The following is a 5,395-nucleotide window of genomic DNA, read 5'->3' as shown; positions in this document are numbered from 1 at the left end:
TCTTAAAGATGTGAGGTAACATATTCTTAAAGATGTGAGGTAACATATTCTTAAAGCTGTGAGGTAACATATCCTTAAAGCTGTGAGGTAACATATTCTTAAAGATGTGAGGTAACATATTCTTAAAGATGTGAGGTAACATATTCTTAAAGATGTGAGGTAACATATTCTTAAAGATGTGAGGTAACATATCCTTAAAGATGTGAGGTAACATATTCTTAAAGATGTGAGGTAACATATTCTTAAAGATGTGAGGTAACATATCCTTAAAGATGTGAGGTAACATATTCTTAAAGATGTGAGGTAACATATCCTTAGGGATGTGAGGTAACATATCCTTAAAGATGTGAGGTAACATATCCTTAAAGATGTGAGGTAACATATCCTTAAAGATGTGAGGTAACATATTCTTAAAGATGTGAGGTAACATATTCTTAAAGATGTGAGGTAACATATTCTTAAAGATGTGAGGTAACATATTCTTAAAGATGTGAGGTAACATATTCTTAAAGATGTGAGGTAACATATCCTTAAAGCTGTGAGGTAACATATTCTTAAAGATGTGAGGTAACATATCCTTAAAGATGTGAGGTAACATATTCTTAAAGATGTGAGGTAACATATTCTTAAAGATGTGAGGTAACATATTCTTAAAGCTGTGAGGTAACATATCCTTAAAGATGTGAGGTAACATATTCTTAAAGATGTGAGGTAACATATTCTTAAAGCTGTGAGGTAACATATTCTTAAAGATGTGAGGTAACATATCCTTAAAGATGTGAGGTAACATATTCTTAAAGATGTGAGGTAACATATTCTTAAAGATGTGAGGTAACATATTCTTAAAGCTGTGAGGTAACATATTCTTAAAGATGTGAGGTAACATATCCTTAAAGATGTGAGGTAACATATTCTTAAAGATGTGAGGTAACATATTCTTAAAGCTGTGAGGTAACATATTCTTAAAGATGTGAGGTAACATATTCTTAAAGATGTGAGGTAACATATTCTTAAAGATGTGAGGTAACATATTCTTAAAGATGTGAGGTAACATATTCTTAAAGATGAGAGGTAACATATTCTTAAAGATGTGAGGTAACATATTCTTAAAGATGTGAGGTAACATATCCTTAAAGATGTGAGGTAACATATTCTTAAAGATGTGAGGTAACATATCCTTAAAGATGTGAGGTAACATATTCTTAAAGCTGTGAGGTAACATATTCTTAAAGATGTGAGGTAACATATCCTTAAAGATGTGAGGTAACATATTCTTAAAGCTGTGAGGTAACATATTCTTAAAGATGTGAGGTAACATATTCTTAAAGATGTGAGGTAACATATCCTTAAAGATGTGAGGTAACATATTCTTAAAGATCTGAGGTAACATATTCTTAAAGCTGTGAGGTAACATATTCTTAAAGATGTGAGGTAACATATTCTTAAAGATGTGAGGTAACATATTCTTAAAGATGTGAGGTAACATATTCTTAAAGCTGTGAGGTAACATATTCTTAAAGATCTGAGGTAACATATTCTTAAAGATGTGAGGTAACATATTCTTAAAGCTGTGAGGTAACATATCCTTAAAGCTGTGAGGTAACATATCCTTAAAGCTGTGAGGTAACATATCCTTAAAGATGTGAGGTAACATATTCTTCAAGCTGTGAGGTAACATATTCTTAAAGATGTGAGGTAACATATTCTTAAAGATGTGAGGTAACATATTCTTAAAGATGTGAGGTAACATATTCTTAAAGATGTGAGGTAACATATCCTTAAAGATGTGAGGTAACATATTCTTAAAGATCTGAGGTAACATATTCTTAAAGATCTGAGGTAACATATTCTTAAAGCTGTGAGGTAACATATTCTTAAAGATGTGAGGTAACATATTCTTAAAGATGTGAGGTAACATATTCTTAAAGATGTGAGGTAACATATTCTTAAAGATGTGAGGTAACATATTCTTAAAGATGTGAGGTAACATATTCTTAAAGATGTGAGGTAACATATCCTTAAAGATGCGAGGTAACATATTCTTAAAGATCTGAGGTAACATATTCTTAAAGATCTGAGGTAACATATTCTTAAAGCTGTGAGGTAACATATTCTTAAAGATGTGAGGTAACATATTCTTAAAGATGTGAGGTAACATATTCTTAAAGATGTGAGGTAACATATTCTTAAAGATGTGAGGTAACATATTCTTAAAGATGTGAGGTAACATATTCTTAAAGATGTGAGGTAACATATTCTTAAAGATGTGAGGTAACATATTCTTAAAGATGTGAGGTAACATATTCTTAAAGATGTGAGGTAACATATGCTTAAAGATGTGAGGTAACATATTCTTAAAGATGTGAGGTAACATATTCTTAAAGATGTGAGGTAACATATTCTTAAAGATGTGAGGTAACATATTCTTAAAGATGTGAGGTAACATATTCTTAAAGATGTGAGGTAACATATTTTTAAAGATGTGAGGTAACATATTCTTAAAGATGTGAGGTAACATATTCTTAAAGCTGTGAGGTAACATATTCTTAAAGATGTGAGGTCACATATTCTTAAAGATGTGAGGTAACATATTCTTAAAGATGTGAGGTAACATATTCTTAAAGATGTGAGGTAACATATTCTTAAAGATGTGAGGTAACATATTCTTAAAGATGTGAGGTAACATATTCTTAAAGATGTGAGGTGACATATTCTTAAAGATGTGAGGTAACATATTCTTAAAGATGTGAGGTAACATATTCTTAAAGATGTGAGGTAACATATTCTTAAAGATGTGAGGTAACATATTCTTAAAGATGTGAGGTAACATATTCTTAAAGATGTGAGGTAACATATCCTTAAAGCTGTGAGGTAACATATTCTTAAAGATGTGAGGTAACATATTCTTAAAGCTGTGAGGTAACATATCCTTAAAGATGTGAGGTAACATATTCTTAAAGATGTGAGGTAACATATTCTTAAAGATGTGAGGTAACATATTCTTAAAGCTGTGAGGTAACATATCCTTAAAGCTGTGAGGTAACATATTCTTAAAGATGTGAGGTAACATATTCTTAAAGATGTGAGGTAACATATTCTTAAAGATGTGAGGTAACATATTCTTAAAGATGTGAGGTAACATATTCTTAAAGATGTGAGGTAACATATCCTTAAAGATGTGAGGTAACATATTCTTAAAGATGTGAGGTAACATATTCTTAAAGATGTGAGGTAACATATCCTTAAAGATGTGAGGTAACATATTCTTAAAGATGTGAGGTAACATATCCTTAAAGATGTGAGGTAACATATCCTTAAAGATGTGAGGTAACATATCTTTAAAGATGTGAGGTAACATATCCTTAAAGATGTGAGGTAACATATTCTTAAAGATGTGAGGTAACATATTCTTAAAGATGTGAGGTAACATATTCTTAAAGATGTGAGGTAACATATTCTTAAAGATGTGAGGTAACATATTCTTAAAGATGTGAGGTAACATATCCTTAAAGCTGTGAGGTAACATATTCTTAAAGCTGTGAGGTAACATATTCTTAAAGATGTGAGGTAACATATCCTTAAAGATGTGAGGTAACATATTCTTAAATATGTGAGGTAACATATTCTTAAAGATGTGAGGTAACATATTCTTAAAGCTGTGAGGTAACATATCCTTAAAGATGTGAGGTAACATATTCTTAAAGATGTGAGGTAACATATTCTTAAAGCTGTGAGGTAACATATTCTTAAAGATGTGAGGTAACATATCCTTAAAGATGTGAGGTAACATATTCTTAAAGATGTGAGGTAACATATTCTTAAAGATGTGAGGTAACATATTCTTAAAGCTGTGAGGTAACATATTCTTAAAGATGTGAGGTAACATATCCTTAAAGATGTGAGGTAACATATTCTTAAAGATGTGAGGTAACATATTCTTAAAGCTGTGAGGTAACATATTCTTAAAGATGTGAGGTAACATATTCTTAAAGATGTGAGGTAACATATTCTTAAAGATGTGAGGTAACATATTCTTAAAGATGTGAGGTAACATATTCTTAAAGATGTGAGGTAACATATTCTTAAAGATGTGAGGTAACATATCCTTAAAGATGTGAGGTAACATATTCTTAAAGATGTGAGGTAACATATTCTTAAAGATGTGAGGTAACATATCCTTAAAGATGTGAGGTAACATATTCTTAAAGCTGTGAGGTAACATATTCTTAAAGATGTGAGGTAACATATTCTTAAAGATGTGAGGTAACATATTCTTAAAGATGTGAGGTAACATATTCTTAAAGCTGTGAGGTAACATATCCTTAAAGATGTGAGGTAACATATTCTTAAAGCTGTGAGGTAACATATTCTTAAAGATGTGAGGTAACATATCCTTAAAGATGTGAGGTAACATATTCTTAAAGATGTGAGGTAACATATTCTTAAAGATGTGAGGTTACATATCCTTAAAGATGTGAGGTAACATATTCTTAAAGATGTGAGGTAACATATCCTTAAAGATGTGAGGTAACATATTCTTAAAGCTGTGAGGTAACATATTCTTAAAGATGTGAGGTAACATATCCTTAAAGATGTGAGGTAACATATTCTTAAAGCTGTGAGGTAACATATTCTTAAAGCTGTGAGGTAACATATTCTTAAAGATGTGAGGTAACATATCCTTAAAGATGTGAGGTAACATATTCTTAAAGATGTGAGGTAACATATTCTTAAAGCTGTGAGGTAACATATTCTTAAAGCTGTGAGGTAACATATCCTTAAAGATGTGAGGTAACATATTCTTAAAGCTGTGAGGTAACATATTCTTAAAGCTGTGAGGTAACATATCCTTAAAGATGTGAGGTAACATATTCTTAAAGCTGTGAGGTAACATATTCTTAAAGCTGTGAGGTAACATATTCTTAAAGCTGTGAGGTAACATATTCTTAAATTTCAACACCGGTGACTCCGATGTGATAGATTTGTTTTGTTTAAATATTCTAATATGTTGATATAATCAGGTGCTCTCCATCAGTTTGTCTGTCGGTCTGTAAAGCTGAAGTTTGAAAATAGAAATTTCTTTCCATAAATAAATCTAAATTCATATAAATAAGTGTGATACGAATTTATTTGTTCTTATTATGTTTATGGCTGGATCTCTACTAAGTACAGTGCAGTCAATGTAAAAACATCTTATCCCAAGAAGTTCTTCAAATGCCCTGTTCAGCTTGTAGTGAAATGAATTTCTGAAATGCATTTGTGATATGACAGCGGGTAAATTATTTCCCTTTATTTACCCTAAATTAGATAGATAGTCACAATCATTTTTATCTTTTCAAATAACCTTTATATCCCAACACGCTTTTCAGCTTTGATTATTGCCATCTTTAAAGCA

This window comes from Euprymna scolopes, chromosome 34 (assembly GCF_053919585.1).
Source record: "Euprymna scolopes isolate OS-2025 chromosome 34, ASM5391958v1, whole genome shotgun sequence".
NCBI classification, from domain to species: Eukaryota; Metazoa; Mollusca; class Cephalopoda; order Sepiida; family Sepiolidae; genus Euprymna; species Euprymna scolopes.
The sequence above is the reverse complement of the archived record's forward strand: the minus strand, read 5'-3'. Positions refer to the sequence as shown.